Here is a 25,689-nt window from a genome sequence, read left to right as displayed (position 1 = left end):
CTTCTGAATTTGAAGAACATGAATAATCAAACAGCTGGCCCTTGTTGAAATGAAAGGCCTGCAAAAAACTACCTTGTAATGTCACATCGTCCTGCTGCTGTGGTGCTGTGAAGCTACTCAATGCTATATGCATGTCTCCAACTCTGTGAGGGGAATTAAAACAAAATGATTTACCTTTTTTATTTGAAACAGAAGTCAACAAGTTACGCATTTGTATTTTACAGATTCATTTTAAGACTCAGGATTTTGAGATTAATTTACAATTAATTGTTCTTAAATGTTATTATTGTACAGTAGAAAAAAAAAAGTATGATTTTTGGAAGTACATAGTTCTGCTTTTAACAGCTCACATAGCATTAAAAAACCAGAAATGCAAAAATGCTAAGACTGGCATGAATAGAAACAATCTAAATTAGCACTTCTGAAGATTACTTTCTAGATCTTTTGATGAGAAAAAGTGAATATTTGAAGAAATTGGTATATTATACAAAATTTCATCCCCATTATACCATTTTTTCTGTTTTCGGATTTCTACAAGTTTCAAGCAGTGTTGACACTGAATGAAAAAAAAAAAAAAGAAAAGAAAAAAGAAAAAGCAAGTGTTTGAGTGTCTTTTGAGAAGAAGATTTGGCTCTAAAGTGCTTACACATTTTTGCCTATAAGCTTCTTTTATCTTAAAACCACAAACAAACTAGCTCAATGCTATACATCTGACCTGATGACTCTACAGGGGGCATAGGGTTGTTGAATCATGTGCAGTACAGACATATATATATCTATATATTCAGTATATATACATCGCAATATATATATATATATATTTCCCCTTACAAGAATATCTAAGGAAAAGCATTTAAAAGCATTTAATAGAAGGAATTTTGCTGTTAGGTAAATGTGGCAGGCAACAAGGAGAAATCCAGGAATTACAATTAAGAGCAAATCTGGGGAAATATATCTGAAATGTAGTGAAAATAAGTCTAAAATTTTATAAAAACAAGAAAAACAAAACAAAAAAAAGCAAGCAAACAAAAACTTTATGGATCTCATTTAAAAGATAAGATGAAGAGATCAGTGTCACCACAAGATTTTTTACTTTATAAATCTTATAACTAACTAAGTTGTTATTAAAATCAGAACCGACTGGGAAACTATTTTAAATTCTGAGGGGTTTTTTAAATTGTTTTTTCTACTACAGCCTGAAATTTACTTTTAATTTCCTCATATGATTTTCAATTACAATCAAACAAGAAGTTTTGACAAAAGTAAAATAGGCTTTCTTGAATAGTAATTGAAATATTTTAAAGGAGTTAAAAATATTTAAATAAAATAGTTTAATGATTCCAAAACATTTCTGATTTTTTCTTTTTCAGAAGCCTCAAATTCACTCAGATCAGCCTTTGCTTTTGGTTCTAATAATTCTATTTTTCAATTAAGATTCTAACTATCTATAGTTAACATAGCATATTTTTTCAATATTCTGGACAAAAGGTCCCTTCACTGAAAGTAGAGTATCCGTTCTATGTAAACTTTTGAAAAGAAAATCTGTTTATAACAAGGATATGCATTCAAGAACCCAAATCACTTCCTTTCAAGTCAAGTCCTACACTTTTTCTCTTCTGATTTTCGTATAGCAAGCTGTCAAAATTTGCAGAAAATAACACATTGTGAGAGAATGTTTAGAACCCTAAAGTAGGTTACCTTTATGTGCAGTATTCCCAGAGCTGCATCTTGTCTTCAGACCATCATAGGTCAATTCAGCAAGAGATAAGCTGAATTCTGAAGGACAATTTCTAGGTTATTGTTAATAGCTGTCATTGAGACACAAACCCACCTGAAATAAACATATTACATTTTCAAGACTAGGAAGCACTGACTTGAATTTGATTACATAAAAGAATTCAATTTTAAAGTGATTTCTCATCTTTCAAATGCCTTTTTTTCCTAATAAAATTATTGCACATTTCCAGCCTCAGATATTGGCAGTTAGTCAAATGGCTCTTTTGTATCATGGTGCCTCATTCATTGGCCTTAAATCCATAAAGAAACTATAAACGGAATCGCATTTAAAACACTTCACTTACTCAGAGGTGAATTTCCAGCATCCCTCTGAGAAGGAACAGTAAATTTGATTCATTAAGTTAATTATGTACTTATGTAAAGCATTTTCCAAAATGTTTTCTAAAATCTGCACAAGGTCAGAGCAAGGCTTGGGATTTAGTCATTGTTTTTGAGCTTTAAAGGCACCAAAGTTTAAAATAAAAAAAAATAAAATAAAATCTGCGTCATGTAAACTTTCACATATCACATATTCTTTGTTCACCTTTTACATTTCCATAATTACCCCAAGTGTGCTTTTCACCAGTGCAGTATGTTCAATATACAATTCCATCTAGTGCATATTTTATTTTAGGAATTAAAAACTGTTTATGTCTTCATCATAACTTCTAAAGGCAGTTATATCTCCTGAAAATTTACCATGGTCTGATGGTTAATCTGCTGCAGTTCTCACCTCAAGAACAAACTAGATTTCAGCAACACAGTGAGAAAAAGTTTAGCAGCTTTCTCACCCCACACATGTATTTGCAATCTTATTTTCTTTGAATATTTTAACAGTATATTAAGTGCACATACAAGGACCATAAGGCAAAATTTAGTGATAGATAAGGCTATTATTTGCTATGTCCTTGCAGCATTTTTACAGGAATTCTGCATATTCAGTAATCCCATCATACCTTACAAGGACAGGAGGCAGCTCTATTCATAATTAGAGCTGAAAAGCAGGTGTAAAATAAGGACTTAACATAAGGGAGGTAATACTTTTTGCCTTCAGCAGTCTCAGGAGTCCAGTAAAGGGAGGAACAGCTGGAGTATCTGACAAGGTACTGGATATTGTTGCACACAGACTACTTCTGGATAGCTTGCACAGAAACTTACATTATCCTGATAACAAGGTAACATAAACAGTATAGTGACACAAAAGACAAAACCTCTTCCTTTTACTTTTGTCTTTATAGTTTGTGTCTTAACAATATATCTTTCCACTCTTTCATGAAAAAAGGGGGTGGAAGCATCCTTTGCATACAGACAGCAAAACTACAGATAAACTTCAGGCTAATGTCAGCCTGGGAAGTTTTGCTTAAACCAGAAGGTCCTTAAATACCATCCATAAAACACAATGTAAAAATGTCAGCAGTAGAAAATAGTGATGCAAATTTTGATTAAAACTACAGACTATTTTTCCTTGTGGGATGAATGGGAGTTTTGTGACAGTTTCAAGCTCTATTCAAAGGCGTAGGAGATGTATGTCATAACTTAAAAACTTAATAGAAAAAGTCAAAAGTGTACAGAAGTATCTTCTGGAGAAAAAGAAGTCTGCATGAACTCAAGAGAAACTCTTGTTGGAAGGCATATCTAGGCTATAGTTAGAAAACATTGACCTTAGGTAGAACCCACTTACAGTATCACACAGAAATCTCAACAGGGGTTGGATAGGAGATGAGTGTGTTTTCAGAATGGACTCAATGACATTAACTCCCGAGATACACTGATGCTCCTAAACTAAAAAGAACCAGAAACAGATAAGAACAGAAGCAGCAGCATCTGGCACTGAAGCAACCAAAGAGACAAGTTATACAACTCATCATTAGCTCTATCTAGGAAAGAACGGTCATTCCCACACAGCCTAGAATTTAGCTCTGTCCCTCCTCCGGCCCCAGTGTTGTGCTGTGCCCCTAAAATGCCTTACCTCTCTTGTGTGTTGTTACTGGTGAAGCATCTGCCAACCAGACAGGTGCTTTCATGGTATGACACTGGGATGTTTCTTTCAGATTTGAGGCAATAGTCATTCATAATATTGCTTTTTACGAGTTTTTCATAGGAAAACAGAAAATTGTTTTAAAACATGTTGATAAGAATTCTATTTTAACTGAGATAACAGACATTATTAACATTAACTCTGTTTTCTCTTGTCCACTACAAAAGTTTCTACTTTCTTCATCTTGAATTTGATTCTCAGCACCTGGACCTGAGGCAGATATAACAATAGCTTTAAAATCATTCTGAAACAGCTCCTGGAAAAGACTGAATCAATGCAAAATGACTGGCCAGTAGTTAAAGGAATGCACCTGTGACTTTTGTCTCTAGACAGTGTAAAAGTATCTGTTACAGTAAATGAGCCTGCAGTTAATACACTAGGCTTGCCAGTAACAGCACTCACTGAGACTTTAATTTTTTGTGGGTGTAGAGGAGGAAGATTAAAGATAACTGAAGTAATAATAAAAGCGATGAATGCAGAGGCCGACAGAAGATCTTTGATCGCACGGGCGGGCCGGGCGAGAGTAGGGAGTCTAATTCAATATGAATTTAACATCAGTACTCTTCAATGAACTCTTAACAACACTGAATATCAATGTCCCCGAGACCACGTTTTTCCAAGTCTTATATACTCTATACCAAAAGGCCATGTGGCAAGTGCAGGCTACAATTGGTTACACTTACAGTCACTCATCCCCCCCCCCACTACGGTGATTGGCTGCAGGGCACTATTCACAGACTGTTCATGCCCAGCAGCGACGTCCCTCCTGCACCCTGGGTGGAGGGCAGACCAGCTTCTGTTTACTTTCCTTCTGTCTTTGGTGTCTCAGGGAAATCCTTCCGTGTAGCACAGCCGCATCAAGCTCTGGCTTGTTCACAGCACACAGTCAGAAACTCTCCACAGATAACTGTGGCTTAAACCACTCCCTTAGTATTATAGAGACTTTCTAGGCCACCTATTATTACTACAAAGGTAGTGAATAGTGTATGAGATTTTGAATGACACTGGAAGTCCTCAAAACCTCCTGCAATTATATATGGGGAAAATTCTTTTTTTTTTTTACCTTCAGTTATATAAGTATTGGCTTATGAAAGCTCATGCAATCTGTGACATGCAACAAGGCCATTTTTAGGATATAAATAAGATTTCCGTATAAGCTGGTGTCAAACTGACATGTCATGGTGTTCTGCCACACAGCTGGGATAGTAATGATTCTCTGCAGCAATTTTTGTTAGCTACTCTATGATGAAATTTCTCTCAAACTGCAAAAATAGCACTGTGACAGTGCCCATGAAAACAAACTTCTCTCATGTCTGTCTCTTGACCTATTATCACTTAAAGTAGTTGCTTACCACTGCATTTAATCACAAGTCAGGATGTCTTGTGAACTCTGTACATCAGTCTCATGGTAACTTAAAACCATTTTTCAGCATGTAGGTTGGCATAAAATGCAAATTTCCAGCTGTAGAGCCACTTCATAAGGAAATGTACTTGTTAGAGTCATCATTGCTCTCTACAGCTTCCTAAGAAGGGGAAGTGGAGAGGGAGCTGCTGAGCCCTTCTCCCTGGCATCCAATGACAGAAATCATGGGAATGGCTCAAAGATGCATTGGGGGAGATTTAGACGAGACATTAGAAAAAAACTTATTTACTGATGCTGTGGTCAAACAATGGAACAGGATTCCTAGAGAGAACGTCAACACCCCAAGCCTGTCAGTGTTTAAGAGGCATTTGGACAATGCCCTTAGTAACATACTTCATCTTTAGGTCAGTGCTGAAGTAGCCAGGCATTTGGACTAGATGATAGTTGTAGATCTCTTCAAACTGGAATATTCTATTCTATTCTATTCTATTCTATTCTATTCTATTCTATTCTATTCTATTCTATTCTATTCTATTCTATTCTATTCTATTCTATTCATTTTCTGTTAATTTGATCCACCTTACAAGTGATCAAATCAAAGCAAATATGTGGCAGGTTAAAGTCAGAAAAAAAAGCTAGAAATTGAGTTCTTAAATAAGAATGGCCAGTGAGAAATGGCTACATGGAACCATACTACAAGATTTCAGTATAAAACAGGTGTAAAAATGAGGTGTGTAAGAAAAACAGCTATTAATAAATACATACAGCTAAATAAAAACACAGTTAAATAAAAGAAGAGGGAATTTTCATATATAACCATCTGTGAATCGACAGATTTTTTTGAGGTAAGAAATGATGAATAAGCTTTTAGAAACAATAAATGTGTATACTAGTCCAGAAGACATGCATTAAAGTACAACTATGCCACTTTATTGAAGATAATGTTGTGGCAGTTACACTCACTCCGGTAAGGTTCAGGGCTATAAACACAGCAGCCATTGGCTCTTTCATGGCTTGTTTTCATGCTTTTTGCACCCCACCTTGGCTGTTGTTATGTATTCATTTTGGTCAGATGCCAACCATGATGTGCTACCCCTGGGGCATAGTGACTCCAGTCACCTACACACCTTGTTTGGGGCAGGAGGAGGGGCAGGACCCCCTGGTCAACAGAAAGGGTCCTCAGACAATAAGTCAACCCAGAACCAGACAATCTTCTGGACCATGCTCCCAAATGCCCACAGCTCAGATCCCACCAGGATATAAAAGAGGTCACCACTGAAGACTCACTTTGAGTGGTCTTGGAGCAGCAGAACTGTGATCAGACTCTCTCCCCTTAGATCAGTGACACCATCTAAGGAAACTTCCCAGCATTGAGAGCCCTCAGCTCCCCCTTATTGAGTGATTATTTCTTTTGGATATAGCCTTGAGTGAGCCCTTGACTAATCCCCCCCTGACCCTGGGCAAGTGATTATTTCCTTTGGGTACCCTAGAGTGAGAGGGGCCTTTTTGAAGTGAGTGTATGCATGCTGTGACTGTCATTCTCATGCATTGTCGTGTAGTAATAGTATCTTTGACTGGTATATCAAACCTGCAGTTTGTTAAATGTTATCCAAGTATTGACTGATTTTGGATTAACTCTGTTTCTCATTGCTCTGTCATTTGGTTTATGATTCAGATGCAAATTAAAGTTAGTTTAGGCTTATCATTTACTTGGAATAATTTTCGGGTGTGTCCATGACAAATGGGTCACATGTAAGAGTAGATTTTTCCCTTCTACCAAATGAGATGACCTACAAGTATGAACGGAGGCCATCCACAGGAAAATAAGAAATTATGACTATCGCTATTATACTTGGTTTCTTTCTGATGAAGGATGGTGCCATTTGCAGTCTCAAAATAACTGATGTCATTGTGTCCATCAAAATTTGCCTCACATCAATGTACAAGATTACACCTTCTTTCTAAATCATTTTTGCTGCCTTTCCTGTTGTGCACTTCCTTTTGTTGATCACCATTTTTCTCCAAAAAGCCATCACTTCCTTCATATCTACAGCAACGTGTATTTAAAAGTAATTTCCTCTTGATTTTCATTTTTTAATGTTTTCTCTCCGATTTATGACAACTCTTTCAATCACAATATCTTGAATAGTCCCTTGCTGTGTCCTCTGTCAGAAGGGCTAAATTTCTACCTGCTTGGTGATAATTTCACCATGAAGGACTGCTGTCTTGATAGGAAGATGGCATAGGAAGTGTTATAGAGCTAAGTGGTACAAAAAAGAAAGGAAGAAGTAAGCCCAAGGAGTATGTGGAGTTCCGGTTCTCTCTAGTGAAATTAAAAAACATCTAGTTTCTATGTTTTTACTGACTGTCGTGCTAGAATTTAGATAATCCAGTCAGCTGATCAGCAACTGCTAACGCTGTTAAATGCAGTTGACTTCTCATGTTTTAAGGCACTCTGTCTTTACACATAGTATAAACGTTCGGAAACTGAGAACAAGAAGAAAATATTTTCCTTTATTACAACACCTATAATAAGTATTAATATAACTCATTCTAAAAAATGCTAGTTTTGACAGATGGTCTTTTGTCCAAAACATTAGCAAATGAATGTCAGAACAGCTGTGAGTCTGTTGTAATTTTTCACTTGAAGATGAAAGGTTGCTCAGCTGGTCAACCTTAATTAGCTCTAAAACCAGGTGTCATTTAACAGTGAAACAGGCATTTTTGTCATCCAGAAAAAAAGAAATATTTTTTCTATTCTTCTTTTTTTTGGTAATTCTCAAATGCAGGCCAAAGAATATCCCGAAGAAAGTCTGTCTAAGTACCAGACACAGTGCACTGGATCATACTGTTACTGGATATTTGACACCTGAATACCTCTACAAGCCCACAGAACTTGCGATAATTTGTTTCTAAGATTTATAGTGAGACAGAATGAGCAGGATTAAAGGGACAGGACTTATTGTTCTAGCAGTCAGTGAAAAAATATGAAGGTTTGTGTGGGATTTTTTTTTTTTTTTGTGGGTTTTTGTTGTTGTTTTTTTGTTTTCACAGAATCACACAAATCACAGAATGTTAGAGGTTGGAAAGGACCTCAAAAGATCATCCAGTCCAATCCCCCCACGGGAGCAGGAACACCCAGATGAGGTTACACAGGAATGTGTCCAGGCGGGTTTGGAACCTCTCCAGGGAAGGAGACTCCACAACCTCCCCGGGCAGCCTGTTCCAGTGTTCTGTCGCCCTCTCTGTGAAGAAGTTTCTTCTCACATTTAAGTGGAACCTCCTGTGTTCCGATTTGTACCCATAGCCCCTTGTCTTATCATTAGTTGTCACCAAGAAAAGTCTGGCTCCATCCTCATGACACTCACTCTTTACATATATATAAACATTAATGAGGTCACCCCTCAGTCTCCTCTTCTCCAAACTAAAGAGACCCAGCTCCCTCAGCCTTTCCTCATAAGGCAGATGCTCCACTCCTTTAATCATCTTTGTTGCCCTGTGCTGGGCTCTCTCTAGCAGTTCCCTGTACCTCTGGAACTGAGGGGCCCAGAACTGGATACAATATTCCAGGTGTGGTCTCACCAGAGCAGAGTAGAGGGGAAGGAGAACCTCTCTCAACCTACTGACCACCCCACTTCTAATACACCCCAGGATGCCACTGGCCTTCCTGGGCACAAGGACACAGTGCTGGCTCATGGTCATCCTGCTGTCCCCAGGACCCCCAGGTCCCTTTCCCCTACGCTGCTCTCTAATAGGACATTCCCCAACTTATACTGGAACCTGGGGTTGTTCCTAGCCAGATGCAAGACTCTACACTTGCCCTTGTTATATTTCATTAAACCTTTCACTGCCTAACTCTCCAGACTGTCCAGGTCTCGCTGGATGGCAGCACAGCCTTCTGGCATGTCAGCCACTCCTCCCAGCTTGGTGTCATCAGCAAACTTGCTGATAGTACACTCTAGTCCCTCATCCAAATCATTGATGAATATATTGAATAGTACCGGCCCCAGTACTGACCCCTGAGGCACTCCACTAGATACAGGCCTCCAAATGGGCTCTGCCCCGTTGATCACGACTCTCTGGCTTTTTTCCTTCAGCCAGTTCACAGTCCACCTCACTATCCAATCATCCAGACCGCACTTCCTCAGTTTAGTTGTGAGGATGCTGTGTCAAATGCTTTACTAAAGTTGAGGTAGACCACATCCACCGCTCTGCCATCATCTATCCACCTTGTTATGTCTTCATAACATATGTTTTGTTTTTTTGTTTTTTCCTCAGTTTTATAACACACAAGTTGAGTAGAGAAGACTGGGATGAAAATGGAGGCCACAGAAAGTAAATCTGTATAAATAGGTTAAATATTAGTTAAAGTTCTGGCACCTCTGTAAACTCTTCCCTTAATAAAGAACCATCTATGGTGCAAGTGTGTTGAGGTCCATGGATAATACAGGTATTTCTGGCTTACTTGTACCAATCACAGGAATATAGAAGTACTCAGCTCATCTATATTAATCAGGTTTTTTCTTTCTTTATTGATAAGACACATTGTATTCCTCAGAGATAAAGTTACAAATCAATGTGCAAAATGCATTCTGTATGAAAACAAGTATCTTTAATTCAAGTCAAAATAAGTAGGCTTTACATCTACATTCCTCTGTCACCCACCAACAGATTCTGTAAAAAACTCCTGTTCAATGTATTTCAGTATGCAATACTATAAAAATGAGCCCAAATATGCTTCACTTTCCTTGTGTCTGACTTTTGTGCTAATGACATTAGTTTTTGAATCAGTCATGAAATTTTAATATAAATTGTATTTTCTTGCAAGATATTAATGTAGCTTATATAACTAAAGAGTCATTATACTGCTTATTATTATGTGCATGCTAATGTTGTTTTCTATCAAGTTAAAGTTGCTTTTTATGAAACGACAGAGAAAGGTCACTTTAAAGGTTATACCAGCTTTGCTATGTCAGAATTTAAGCTGCAGTACAACTTTCTATGATGTCCTGAGAGACTATAAAATATATTGTCAAATTTTATCTACAAATTGCTCCTTCAAGTGACCTGATCATAGAGAAAGTACCTTAGTCTTCATTACATATCCAGACATATATGTTTCTATGCATATTGCAGAGAGCTATAAACATGGGATGATAAAACAAACAAAAAAAAAATAACAGCAGCAACCAAAAGACAAGGGCACGGTTTGGCTCTGGCAACCTTGGGACTATAAATAGTTCTCTATGCTCAGTTAAAGAAAGAAGATGTAGGATGTTTGCAAAACTGGATTAAATAGTGTAAAATAAATAAATAAAGAGGGGGGGGGGAAAAAGAGTGCAAAGGAGAAGTTTCTGATGTCTGTGAAAAATAGTTAGTAAATGCAGATATAGCATGGTTTTGCAATAATATCAGAGAAAAGGATGTACATAAACCTGTGTGCATAGTGATTTTAACTGCTGTCATTATTATTGACAAAAAGTATTTGGCTTCTCTGTGAGGCATGTTTTCTTTTTGCCCATAACATTATTTTGAATATAAAGCTATGAGATCTGAGTTTCTTGACTATTATACAAATTGGTATGAAGCAAAAATTGAATGAGGGGCTATGGAAATCACTAACTGAGATTGAAGCACCTAAGTATGTAGGGCACATGATCCCTGCAGATTTTTTTTAATATATGAAGGAAAATCATAATCTCTAATACTGAGCATAAATTATACAGCTAGATATATTTAGATCCAATACAATTATTTTTCTAAGTCAATTGACCCAAGCTTGTTTACACTGAAGTTAACACTATACCAAGATTACCTGTTTCTGTTCTTGTTCTGATTTTGTCTGGTTATGGAATAATGACTCTGAAGAAAATTCTATATAGCAGAGAAAATCTTTGTCTTAAAAAAAAAGGAAACAAAAGAATCAGGTTTACTTGATACAGATTCTGAATGGATGACTCAGTATGTACTTTTACAGTATGTAAACCAAAAGACTACTGTCCTCATCAGAGTTCCTGAGTGCATGCTTTGTTTTCAAATTTGCTTTGCAAGCAAATCACAGTTATTATACCAAATACAAAGTAAACACATCTATTTCTGATAAGATTTCTTGTTACTACATTATGCCTTTATTAAATCAAGCATCTATGCCGCAGAGAAATTGTATGTTAAAGGTCATTTCCACTACAAGAAGTGCAGATTTCCATGTACCATTTTAGTAGCATCCTTTCATTGACCAGATTCCCTCAAGCAATGACCAAGGTGCAGCTAACACATTTTTTTGCCATCAGTTTAGTGGCTGCAGGCCTTAGATGCTTCTTGGATGTAGCCCTCAGGATTCTTTGCTGCTTGTCTCACAAACACAGACTGAAATGAAAGTGATCTGATATCTTTTTCTTTGTGAATTAATGATTTTTTTTTTCTGTTTCAACCCTAGTTCATAGTTAGAAATAAAGATTTTGTATTGGTTTAGTCATTGTTTAGTTCTTATTTACGTGATCTATTTGATTTATATGTCTGCAAACTACAGAACACAGTCTATGTTCCTCCACTCTTGTTCTGAGTTCTTCTTCCTCTCTCTGACTCTGATCTCTGTTACTTCTAAAACAGGAGTTTCATTAGTCAGCCGTGAATGTGTGCCCTTTTAGAAGGACTTCACCCCTCCTATCCCCTCAGTTGCAGTCCGTTAGCTGGTTTCACTCATTAATTTCAAACACTGACTGACACTGACTTCAAAGACATTTATTCAAAGGGCTCAGTTTTGATACTGGCATGAAGAGAGACAGCAAGTGCATAATATATGGTTTGAGTAGAGAGAAGTACTTTACGAGTAAGTAACATCTCTTCCTTTTGCACTGCTTCTCCACTTTTTTGTGAAGCACAGACAAGAGCTCATCTCTTTTTGTAAACTGTGGGGAGAAAATGTCAGGTATTTTTTACATTTTGTTGAGTATGTATATAAACAAGATTTAGTAGAATATCAAGGTGTATGTTTTAACTATTATACAACTGTTTCAGCAGTTTCTTACTGCAAATATGTCTCATTATGAGGAATCCATAAGCGTGTGTGAGTACATTCCTCTCACATTCAAACAACTACAGAGCTGTGAAAAGTGACGATGGGACTGCATGTGCATCATATATACTACACAGACCAAGCAGAAAATGCATGCTGAAAATACCAATTTTCACCAACAGCTCTAGAGTTGGGACCAATTAATTACCTCTTCAGCTTCCAGCTAATAGTAAATCTGATCCAAATTGGCAGAATGCAGAGCATGGACCTTAAGGTACACGCACGTAGAACAATCTAGTATTGTTAATGGAAAAAGAGATCGCAGAATCGTCTGGTTTTACATGCGTTATTGTCTAGTCCTGCCCAAAGTAGATTAGTTCTCAAACTGCAAATGAGTGGACACTGTTTTCCAAGAGAGGTATTAGAAACATGTAGTGCACAGTACTACTGTCCAACGTTGTGTCTGGATCAGCAGCAGTTCCCAAATGTTTGTGGTGGTGATGGTGGAAGATTTTATTTATTTATCTATTTATTTATTAATATATGACTTCACTTCTTAAATTACAACTGCAGTTATGTTTGCTAAACCTGCTTTGAAAACTACATTTTCAGGTGTCTCTGGGCAATTAAAATATCTTGTTTTGCACATGTATCCTGAAACACCAGAAGTCTGTCTATAGAGTGTAAGTGTGTTATTTATCATTCTGCACGTGTTTTGATGTCTCCAAACCTGTATCTTCATGGAGAGTTAATAAAGGTTACTTGCTTCACAAAAGTATTTCTAGAATAATCCAAGTTATTTTAGAAGACAGTTAAAATAGTTTCAGATTTCCATATTTTAAAAATGTCTCCATGAAGTCCTATTCTTAGAAACCCATGTGTTTATGGTTTATTGTTTCAATTTCAGAATAATATCTAGCCATTACTGTGAAGTCTCATTTTTTGCTTCATGTGCCTTTCAGAATAGATCATGTTACATGGCCATAGAAATGTCCTTGTAAAATTAGGTTGCTCTGATAGTCAGGATTGTTTGCATTCTAGTCCCAGATAGTTTAACTGTTGGCTTATTAACGTACATAGCCTTTTCTAATATTTTGGGATTTTCAGATGTGGGGGTGATGATAAGCCCCACAACACCTTGACAAAAACTAAAAATCTTTGGTATCACATAACTCAATAATGTAACGTGTAGTCTACTTCTTTCCTTTTTCTACATGGCCACTTTCCACAGAATTTGCCTCACTGAAAAACAGAACAAAGCTGATGTAGGCACACCTAGACTCCTGTCCTATTCTCTGGACTGGAAATATGTCAAGATAGAACAATGACAATCAGCCAGTGTGTTCCAGTTTGTGTTAGGAGCTTGTAGAGCAGCCAAAAATTAGTGAAGTCAACAGGTGGCATTTTTGGGCATTGTCCACCTGGGCTTATATCCTATACTTCATTTTCTAACTGGCAAGGCAGAGATTCTGGCTTAATGCGATTATTGCTCTGGGTATTAATGTACTGGCTCTGAGTTGCAGAGCTGGTCTGGTCATTGTTGCCAAGACAATAATACTTGTGAATAGAAAATTGAGCCAGATCCTTCAACACCAAAGTCAATGAAATCATTATTACTTTTATCCATTCAAAACTGAGTCTCAGCCAGGAGAACAGCTACTCTGAGGATGTTAAAAAAAAAAAAAAAAAAAAAGAGAGAGAGCAGAAAAACTACATCAGGAGTAAATACAGACATGAGACATGTAGATGTGAATGATGGCAAAAAGATTATGATCAAGACCAGACCAGTAGTCTTTAAGAAACTGTGAAACTGAGAAATGGAGATATAGATACAGTTTAATCCAATCCAATGTGACAGGGCAGAATCCAGAACCTTAAAAATAAGATCCTCATGCAGGTTGGTTTACTAGGGGATCATTGAAAATATCATTCAACTTATAGCCAAGCAAACACATCTTATGACCTTTTCACTGCAAACTAATTCTCAGCAACCTAAAGAGAAGATCAGTCCTGAAATGAGAACGCCTATGCTGCAGCTAACAAATCTGTCAACTCCTGTGTCAGAGTCCATACTTTCTGGCCAAGTGCTTTCAGATACTCTTCAGTAGAAGGGTGTAATTTTTTAATACCTAATTTACTTACTCGAAGATATTGAACGTTACATGGGGTTTTGATTTAGCAGAGCATGCAACAATGTACTGAAATCACAATGCAAGCACAATATAGTCATTGCAATATACAGTTGGATCCCATTACAAACACAATTCCCATCTTCAGTCCCTATATGCTCACTGTTGACACTGGGCATCGACCCTCAGTCACCAGGAAGGAGTATGTGAGTTGAAGCCACTTCAAGCCTGTTGTTGTTTTCAAAGTTTATTCTGGTGGTTGCTTATTTTTTATACTTTGTGTTCGGCTGAGACACAAATACCCCATGCTGGTCTGCCTGGCTCAGAAAGACATTCACACCTTTTTGCAGGGAAGACCATTTACACAGTCAGTTGATTATGTCAACTGTTTATCTAAAACAAAGGCCACCCTCTGGTCTCTTTTGTGTTAAGTTCAGATCTCTTTATAACATCTGTGGTCACTCTCTGCACTGTTCCCTGAGCTGTGTCCACCTTCTCTGAGCCTTCTTCCATGGTAGGGTTTTGGTGCTCAGTCAAACCATAATATCTCTTTCATGGCAGCTGAAGGAAACGTCTGTGGATAAATCAACACATTTTGTGGGTATATGTTGTTATTTGGAATCTGTAGGAGTTTTGTTACAGCAATCAAAAATAAAAATGTACCTCACTTATACTGCACCTGTAGGATGAAACATAGATAGAAGGGAAAAAACAAATTTCGCTCCTGAGCCGAGCATTAGTAAACCAACTGGGGGTGATTTAGTTACCAGGAAGTATTGGATATGCAGACAAACACATCCAGCAGTAACTGTGCTGTCAGAGAAGCTTCCCATCAGTATTCACAAACCACACCTAAATCAGAGAAAAAGAAAAATGAAGAGATCAAGTATGAATTAAGTGTAGGGGTTTATGTAATTAAGTAACAGATGAGTAATGCCAAAAGGTGTAGTAAATCCAGGAGAAAGGACACTTTATAAGGTATTTTATTCCCAGCATACGTTTCTTGATGTCACAAAGTTTAACACACTGGATTCTCATTATACCTGCATGACTCAAGAAGAAAGGTGCCACCACAAGTGACTAAGGGTGATGTAGCATATCCTTAATCCTATAATGCTGCACAACTACAGGCATATTTTGGAATACAGTGAGATATCAGGGAGCATGCCTGAATCCTGACCATCATAAGTTATCTGCTACATGAGCACAATTGCCTGGAGAAGTGTTTTAATGTTAAAAACAAAAGGCCTAAAAAAATTCTCCAGACCATATAGTATCTCTAGGAATGACTTCCAGTTTTAATTAACAAAAATAACTTCCTGTAGGTACCCACCTGATTCATATTAAAAGTTCAAAAACCAATCTTGTTATCTAGAGTGAGTTTTGCATAAACAAAACTTTGCTCAAAACCTATAGAAAACATGGACAATATTTAAGTCTGTATTTACTGTTTTGGTTTATTACTTCATTTTGGCTTGCTTCCAGATTTCAGTACCTCTTGCTGTTATGATGGGAAATAAAATACCATGGGGAAGCTTATTTTTATTTGTTCTCATATCTTCCTTAGGAGGTTTAGTCAAAAACATATTGGATAAATATGGAGGTACTTCAACCTTCCACAGTTTCCCTCATCTTAGCTGAGTCATTTTGATTATAAATCAGAATTATAATAGGCAGAACAGTCAGTCCTAGAGAGCTTAGCATGTTCACAGATTACAGGTGGTAGGTGGAATACAGCCAACAGTTTTATAACTTTCTCCTTTTTTTATTACTGTATTAAACATATTTATAAGTTTTCTTATGGTACAAAACTGCATCTAACACGTTTATTTCTGGTAGGAAAAGTGAAATATTTAATAAAACATCTTTGGGTTTTTTGATAATTTCCAAAATCTATTAGTATAAGCAGTGTTATAGTTTAAATGTATTCTTTAATTATTCAAAAAAGCCCAGCTTTAACTTTTTTTGCATCTCTGAAAGTTAGAGCAAATCAAATTTCTGTTCTGTGCAAGGATAAATATTCAGCTGGGGGTTGATCTTCTATGTTTTATTCATTCATTTTTTTATCATAAGTAAATAGAGTCTAGGTTTTCACACACAGAAACACAGAATCACAGAATGTTAAGGATTGGAAGGGACCTCAGAAGATCACCTACTCCAATCCCCCTGCTGGAGCAGGAACACTTTGATGAGGTTACACAGGTGGGTTTTGAATGTCTCCAGGGAAGGACACTCCACAACCCCCCTGGGCAGCCTGTTCCAGTGTACTGTTACCCCTACTGAGAACAAGTTTCTTCTCAAATTTAAGTGGAACCTTTTGTGTTCCAGTTTGAACCCATTACCCCTTGTCCTACCATTGGTTGTCACCGAGAAGAGCCTGGCTCCATCCTCGTGACACTCACCTTTATATATTCGTTTTCTTTGAAAATTCTTCGTTGATTCATCAGTTTGTATCAAGACTGTTTGGTAATACTTTAAAGGATATGATTTGACAAGTTACTTATGCTACGTAATTATATTCCTTTCTTCACATTTAATGTAATATGCAAAGAGCAAGCTCAAATCAATACCAACACAGAGGGCCAGGAAGATTTTTTCCACAAAGAAACTCATTTATATGCATCATGAAATTTCTTTTCCTAATATGAATTTGAAACATACATGCAAGCAAAAAAACCCTTTATAGACAATATCTTAGAAACATTAGACAGCCTGAACAATGTGCAGTCAACTTGTCTAGCTCAGTGCAGAAAAGTTCTAAGTGCTAAAAGCATCAAGTAGTCTCTTTTTTCATAAGAGACGACAGGTTATATTAAATTCCTTAATACTCATGGTTTATTTTGAAGTTGTAGCTAGTTGCTGTCCTTTAGTTGTGTATCGACAGTCTCCCATAGTAATGGTAACAGATCCAGTAATGGACCATATTTAGTTATCTACTTCTTTGTTCCCAATATGTCTGTGGTAATTGAAAGGACCAGGCAGCTCAGGTGGACCTTGTGGAGGAAAACAGAGGTTGATGCTTCTTTGAGGGGAGCTACCATGGGTGCTGTCACAGAGATGGAGACACACACTGGTGCAGACAGGGGTGGCACCAGATAGGCAGGGCTCAGGTTTAAGGCAACACACCCTGGAGGCTCAGCAAAACCACATGGAATGGGTGAAGATTGAGGTGAGAGAAATAACCTTCCCGTGTTGGAGACAGGATGACCTGTGCATAAGGCATCTTTCATCATTATTATTTTTTGGTTTGCTTGTCCTAATTGCCTTGAAATTTTTATATGTAGAGAGTCACATTTCTCATTCTTACCCAAACAAAAGCTAGCTTTCCTTATTTTAAACCTCTTGTGGTGTTCTGTGGGGAAACAGCCAAGCACAGCCACCTCAAAGCTCTGGCCATCTCAGGATCCTGCCACAACCCAAAGCTACTGGGTGTAAATTCAAAGGGAAAAATGACTTCCCTGCTTCTGCAGTCTGGAGGGCTATAGCATGACTACCTATAGGCAGCAGTCCTGATGCATTTTACTCCCAACAGAGTAATCTGATATATATATTTTCTGTAGTAAGTCTAACTGTGTCACTGTTAGTCCTCTATGTTACCTATTTGCCACTTCATTCTACTGTTGACAACAGTGGCAAAAAAAAAAAAAATATGATTTGTCTTAGTACACCCAAAAGGTTTGTTTTGTTTGTTTTTTTGGGTTTTTTTTGTTTGGTTGGTTTGGTTGGAGTTTTTTTGGTGTTTTTGTGGGGTTTTTGTTGTGTTTTGATTGGTTGGTTTGGGTGGGGTTTTTTGTTTGTTTTTGTTTATTTGGGGTTGGTTTTTTGTTTGTTTTACTAAACAAGGTATGTTGTAAAATTTTTATGTTTATGCATGGCATTATAGATTTGACCTTCCTAAAATAGATAAACATTTTTCTGTTAATTTCTGAAATACAGTTATATGCTGTTCTGGGAATTGTCACAGATGTTACCTGTAGTTGGAATAGAAATGCCCATTTTGGCAGGTGAATCCCTTTGTTCGAGTTAAAGAAATATTTGGACATATTCAAACAGGAAAGCAATGTATAACTGTTGATTGCGGTGCTTTAACTTTTATTTGTGCCAAGGATACACACACTCTGTTCTAATAAAAATCTGTACTCTTTGAAAACCCACAATTTTATTGTTCTTAAATCTCATGTGCATCATGTAAGCTTTCTGCAACTTAAATTGTATGATTACTAAATGATGAAGCAATAAAATGAATGTTTTGTAAACTATATGATATTTTTCTTCACGATGCTCCAATCCAGAACAATACTAATTCTCTTCCCCTCTTTTCATTTTTGTTTAAATACTAGTTCTAACAATGTGAATATTCTAGCTGTCCTGAAAAATATTTGCACAAGCATTCATTTGGAAGATAAGAATACTAATAATATCTATTTTTCTTTAATATATTTTCATTAATGCCTTAAATTACATAGCACCACATTTCTTTACATTAAATGAGAAATTGGCTTTCCTGTTAACAAAAAGTTGTTTATGGTTTTTTTGTTTTGTACTGAAATATTCAGTGTTAGATGGAGACCAGGCCTGAAGATTTGCACTGAGTTATTATAACGGTGTGTATGTGACAAACACTGGGAGGTGGAATATGCATCATTAATTCTCATTGTTAATAGAAAAAGAAAAAATATATGAAAATGTATTTTCCTTATCTGGCATGCAAAAAGGGAATTTTCATCCTCTCTGAAAGTCTTAGAATGTGGTGGGAAAAAGACATCATGAGAAAATAATATTTTTATGATCATGTATTAAATGAAACTGCTATAACGATGTTTTCACATCAGATTGTTCTCATGGTTTACAGCAAGAGATGAAAATATGAAAATGAATTATATTCTCTAGTCACTAATAAATAATGTTATAATAGAATATAACATTTTTTACTTTTATGGGGAGTTACTTTGCAAAAAATACAGATATTTTTGAGGGTCTTACAAGATGTATCATTTAGCTGCAGATAAACTCCTCAAAAGATACTCATTCTCTATAACATGTTTTGCAGATTTTGATTTTTGGTTAGTAACCAACCTCTATTAATCAGTTGTGTAAACGCAATGAAGATTGAGATCATTTAAATGACAATTATACTAATGGTGGAATATTTTGTCACAAGTAGTAAGCTGAATTTATAGTCAAGTTGCAATCTGGATGTCTAGTAATTGTTTGGTTTTGAGAGATGATCCTTGAAGAAGACCAATGTAGTGAGTTGGTTTCCCTTTGAAAGATGGGTGAGGAGACTGTGTCATTCCTTGAATACAAAAGTATGCTCATAGAAAGATTTGAAGGGCTGCAGGCAGAAGAGGGGAAAGTCACAGTAAAGAGCCGAGAAAATGTTAATATCTTTCAAAATTTGTGTGTGTCATCAGTGATGCAGGTTACATGTTTTGAGCTACTGACATCAGAGATGGGCAATTTGTAATCATTTTAGGCTTTTAAAATAGATGAAGTTAATGAAGAAGTTGTGCACACAGCCTTAATTTTAGCCCCGGAAGTACTTCTGTTGAGCCTTTAGCAGCCAGGAAGACTGATTTAACAGAAAGAATGCTAAGATTATGATAGATCCTGTTCTTTGCCTTAATCCTGCCCTATAATATCATGCTGAGATTATATGAACCTAAATCTTTCCTTGGAAGGAAGAGATATAAGTATCACAGTATCACAGTATGTTTGGGATTGGAAGGGACCTCAAAAGATCATCTAGTCCAATCCCCCTGCTGGAGCAGGAACGCCTAGGTGAGGTCGCACAGGAATGTGTCCAGGCGGGCTTTGAATGTCTCCAGGGAAGGAGACTCCACAACCTCCCTGGGCAGCCTGTTCCAGTGCTCTGTTACCCTCACTGAGAAGTTCTTTCTCAAATTTAAGTGGAACCTCTTGTGTTCCAGCTTGATCCCATTGCCCCTTGTCCTATCATTGTTTGCCACTGAGAAGAGCCTGACTCCATCCTCATGGCACTCACCCTTTATATATTTATAAACATTAATAAGGTCACCCCTCAGTCTCCTCTTCTCCAAACTAAAGAGCCCCAGCTCCCTCAGCCTTTCTTCATAAGGGAGATGCTCCACTCCCTTAATCATCTTTGTTGCCCTACGCTGGACCCTCTCCAGCAGTTCCCTGTCCTTCTTGAACTGAGGGGCCCAGAACTGGACACAATATTCCAGATGGGGTCTCACCAGGGCGGAGTAGAGGGGAAGGAGGACCTCTCTCGATCTACTGACCACCCCCCTTGTAATACACCCAAGGATGCCATTGGCCTTCCTGGCCACAAGGGCACAGTGCTGGCTCATGGTCATCCTGTTGTCCACCAGGACCCCCAGGTCCCTTTCCCCTACACTGCTCTCTAATAGGTCATGCCCCAACCTATACTGGAACTTGGGATTGTTCCTGCCCAGATGCAGGACTCTACACTTTCCCTTGTTAAATTCCATCAGGTTATCCCCCGCCCAACTCTCCAGCCTGTCCAGGTCCCGCTGGATGGCAGCACAGCCTTCTGGCGTGTCAGCCACTCCTCCCAGCTTAGTGTCATCAGCAAACTTGCCGATAGTACACTCAATTCCCTCGTCTAAATCATTAATGAATATATTGAATAATACTGGCCCCAGTACTGACCCCTGAGGCACTCCACTAGATACTGGCCTCCAACTGGACTCTGCACCATTGACCACCACTCTCTGGCTTCTCTCTTTAAGCCAGTTTGCAACCCACCTCACTACTCTATTGTCTAGACCACACCTCCTCAATTTAGCTGTGAGGATGCTGTGAGGGACTGTGTCAAAGGCTTTACTGAAGTCAAGGTAGACCACATCCACCGCTCTGCCATCATCCATCCACCTTGTTACATTCTCATAAAAGGCTATGAGGTTGGTCAAGCATGACTTACCCTTGGTAAAGCCATGCTGACTGCCCCTAATGACCCTCTTATCCCTGATGTGCCTTGAGATGACACCAAGGATAAGCTGTTCCATTACTTTCCCAGGGACAGAGGTGAGGCCGACCGGTCTATAATTACCCGGGTCCTCCTTCTTGCCCTTTTTGAAGACTGGAGTGACATTTGCTTTCCTCCAATCCTCGGGCACCTCTCCCGTTTCCCAAGACTTGGCAAAAATGATGGATAGCGGTCTAGCAATGACTTCAGCCAGCTCCCTCAGCACCCGCGGATGCATCCCATCTGGACCCATGGATTTATGGACGTCCAGACTACTTAATTGTTCCCTAACCCAGTCCTCATCGACTAAAGCAAACTCCTCCATTAACCTGGCTTCATCCGGGGTCTCAGGGGTACAGGGTTCCCCAGGACAGCCTCCAGCAGAGTAGACAGAGACAAAGAAGGCATTCAGCAATTCTGCCTTCTCTGTGTCTTCTGCCACCAGGGCACCCACCTCATTCATCAGTGGGCCTACATTGCCTCTGGTATTAGTTTTATCTGCTATGTATTTGAAAAAGTTCTTCTTGCTGTCCTTGACCCCTCTCGCCAGCTGTAATTCTAAGGAGGCCTTGGCTACCCTAGCTGCCTTCCTGCATCCTCTAACAGCAGCCTTATATTCCTCCCAAGTGGCCAGTCCCTGCTTCCATGACCTGTAAACTCTCCTCTTCTGCTTGAGCATACCCAACAGATCCCTATTCAACCACGCAGGCCTTCTGGCTCCCTTCCTCGACTTCCTACGTGTGGGGATGCTCTGATCCTGAGCATGGAAGAAGCAATCTCTGAATGCAATCCAGCTCTCTTGGGCCCCTTTTCCTTCAAGCAGTCTTGCCCATGGGATTTCCCCTCAGCAATTGCTTGAAAAGGCCGAAATTAGCCCTGCCAAAGTCCAGGGTTGCAATTCTACTTGCTATTCTGTTCCTGCCACACGAGATGCTGAACTCCACCATCTCGTGGTCACTGCAACCCAGGCAGCCCTCGACCTTTACTGCTTCGACCAGACCCTCTTTGTTAGTGAGGATGAGATCCAGCAGTGTACCTCTCCTGGTGGGCTCCTCCACCATCTGCATGAGGAAGTTATCATCAATGCACTGGAGGAACCTCCTGGACTGTGGGTGGCTGGCTGAATGGTCCTTCCAGCAAACATCAGGGAAGTTAAAATCACCCACAACAACCAGGGCCTGTGACTGTGAGGCCACTCTCAGCTGCGCATAGAAGGCCTCATCAACTGCCTCAGTCTGATCTGGTGGCCCTGTAATAGACACCTACAACAGTATCACCCCTGCCAGCCTGTCCCTTGATCCTGACCCATACACTCTCAACTTGTTCCTCATCCGCTCCTGGGCAGAATTTAGTACGTTGCAGTTGCTCTCTCACATAGAGAGCAACTCCACCACCACGCCTGGCTGGCCTGTCTTTCCTGAAAAGGGCGTAGCCATCCATGACCACATTCCAGTCATGTGAACTGTCCCACCACGTTTCTGTAATTGCCACCAGATCATAATCTGCCGACCGAACATAGGATTCTAACTCCTCCTGCTTATTCCCCATGCTGCGCGCGTTGGTGTACAGGCATTTCAGGGAGCGAGCAGAGCACACCAATTTCTCCCTAGGGGCACAGGAGGCCACCCGGTCCTCATCTGTTTTAGAATGCAACCCCACTGGGGCAAGCCCAACTACAACCCCATCCCCCTTCGAGCCTAGTTTAAAGCTCTCCAAATGAGCCCAGCTAATTCCTGCCCCAGCATCCTTTTGCCTCTGCGAGATAAGCCTTTCCTACATAACACTGTCCGGACTGGGGTCTTATAAAACCAGCCATTATCAAAAAAACCAAAGCCCTGCCTGTAGCACCAGTCTTGGAGCCAACCATTTAGAGACTGAATTTTCCCATTCCACCCCACATCGTAACTTGAAGAGGGAAGGAGTGAAGAGAAGATCACTTGAGCCCCTGAACCTTTCACCATCCTTCCCAAGACCTTGAAGTCATTCTTCATTCCCCTCAGACTACGGGAAGCAGCTTCCTCCCCATCTGTCTGGAAGACCAGCAGCGGGTAGTAGTCTGTCGGGTGCACCAGTCTGGGGAGCTCTCTAGCAATATCCTTGATCCGGGCTCCAGGTAGACTACAGACTTCCCTAAGATGAGGGTCAACCCTGCATATTGGGCCCTCTGTTCCTTTCAGAAGGGAATTTCCTATTACAATCACCCTTCTATCTTTCTTATCAGAGGTAGTCTTCAGTTGTGTAGTCAACCGCCTCTTCCTATGTGATCTTGCAGGCAGGCTTGGCACCACCTCCTCACCTACCTCTTCTTCAAGATCCAGGGCCTCAAACCTATTATGGAGGGGCACCTCTGCCCGACAGCGACAAGGGTGGGGCTGTCTCAGGACCTCCGCCTCTGTCCGGGAGGGCAGGAGGTCCATCTCCTTTTCGGGGGTACCTCCCTGGGGCCTTTCCGATCGGCACGTAAGGGTGTTACTCCACCAGTCGATCTCCCTTTCGCACTCTCTGATGGACCTCAGCGTCTCAGCCTCCTCCTTAAGCTTCACAACCATGTCGAGCAGATCTTGCACCTGCTCACACCTCACACAAGTGGAGTGCTGGCCTCCCTCCTCCGGCAGCAGCAGGCTCTGGCACTCCTTGCAGCCGGAGACCTGAACAGCCACCGTTTGGGACAGAACTTCAGTCTGCGTTGCCACAGTCTTTTTGAGACAAGCTCTCCTTCTGGAGGCGACCATGGTCATCAGCGGTCTGGGACGCTGGCAATAAGTCGGTGGGAATGACAAACAACAAGTGCTCTCTGCAACCCGCTGCGCTAGCTGCCACACCCACTGCGGTAGCTCCCACACCCACTGCGCTAGCTAGTTGCTCCTCTCTGCACCTGGTGGGCAGCGACTACCCAAAGGTTTTTTCAAGGCAAGGGGAGGAGGTGTGGTCGCCGCCAGCGTGGGAACGCCCCCCGCCACGTCAGCCGCTCTCTCGCAATGGCTACCGGGGCTTCGGGGGGATCGGGACCGCCGGGAGTCACGCTGTCCCTGTACGTTTCCCTCTGGGCTTTCTAATCTCGGCTAAACCTCGTAGTCGACTGAACCTCGCCGGCTCTGGCTCTCGCTGCGCTGGCTCCGATCAGCTGACCTATACAACTGAGGAAGCCTTTGTATTATAAATCCATTCAAACCATACTGTCAGGGAGAAATTGACGGCACTGTGCTTCCAGACCCAATGAAACCTCTCTGGCATCTTTGTAATGCTTCAGGGGACCCCATGGGTTAACAGTTTGTTTTAGCTTTTCTTTCCTATGAGAAAGAACAGAATAATGATCAGGAAACACCTCTGATGAAATCTGCACAGATATTTCTTCTCCTTCTCTTCCCTTCCAGATATGCACATGTTGAAGGAACAATTGAGTACTACAATACAGCAGAGAGGAAAGGTTCATCAGTTCAGTGGTAACTGCACTACAACTAGTAATACTCTTGTGTCTCGTATTCTGTGAGCCTGTACACATTTAGTTGGAAGTAATTACTCTTCTGAAAATTATCTGCAATCCTTCTGTAAAAGTTCTGAGTTCATGCTAGCTAGTGCAACCCAAGTAGTACCCCTTCCGGGATTAAAAAATCTAAACAGTGAAGTTTTAATGCCATCATATGATTTGTAATATTAATTGAATGTTCTTGTTGGTACAAAATGGTTCCTCTGTTCTACTGAGAGGTCCAAAGAAAAACAGATAAATAACAACACAAATTGTAGTATTTTATCAGTATGTTGTATTCGAACAATTAGTAAAGTAGAAAACTGGCTTCAGAGGACCTGAAAGCATCATGCATATAAAACGAAAGGCAAATTCACCAAGTAAATGCCAGTAAGTAACAATTTAATACTTGAGGCACAAGGTAGTTGTAGAGTGTGGAAACTGAGAACAGTCATTAGAGACAAATCTGAAGGAAAAAGTAAAGGATTATTGCATGATTATTATGGAGAAATACTTACAATATCTCAGCTCTTGTTCTTTAGAATTTTACTAAGCTTTAAAAATTAAATATTTTACTAGTGACAAGAATCAGTCCTAAGTTGAACTAATACCTTGCGGACTTTGTATTTTAATTTTTTCATTAAAATAATGTAGCCTGACACTGTGAAAAATAAATGGTTTGTAGATTTGAAAAAAATCTTTGATTTTTTTTTCACTGCAAAGTTCAACAAAAGCAAAATTTATGGTTTAATGACAGATGGTTATCATGCTGTCAAGGTAACATAGTATCATTTTTATTATTCTTCAGGAAGTCTGCCTTTCTTTAACCAAGGTATTAAACTCTAAATAAAATCTCAGTTTTCAAAACTGCAGAAGAAAATTCATTAAATGTTAGAAGATTAACTATTCACACAGAAACTTCATTAGCACTG

The sequence above is a fragment of the Patagioenas fasciata genome, chromosome 1 (genome assembly GCF_037038585.1).
Source record: "Patagioenas fasciata isolate bPatFas1 chromosome 1, bPatFas1.hap1, whole genome shotgun sequence".
Classification (NCBI taxonomy): domain Eukaryota; kingdom Metazoa; phylum Chordata; class Aves; order Columbiformes; family Columbidae; genus Patagioenas; species Patagioenas fasciata.
Note: the sequence above shows the minus strand (reverse complement) of the source record.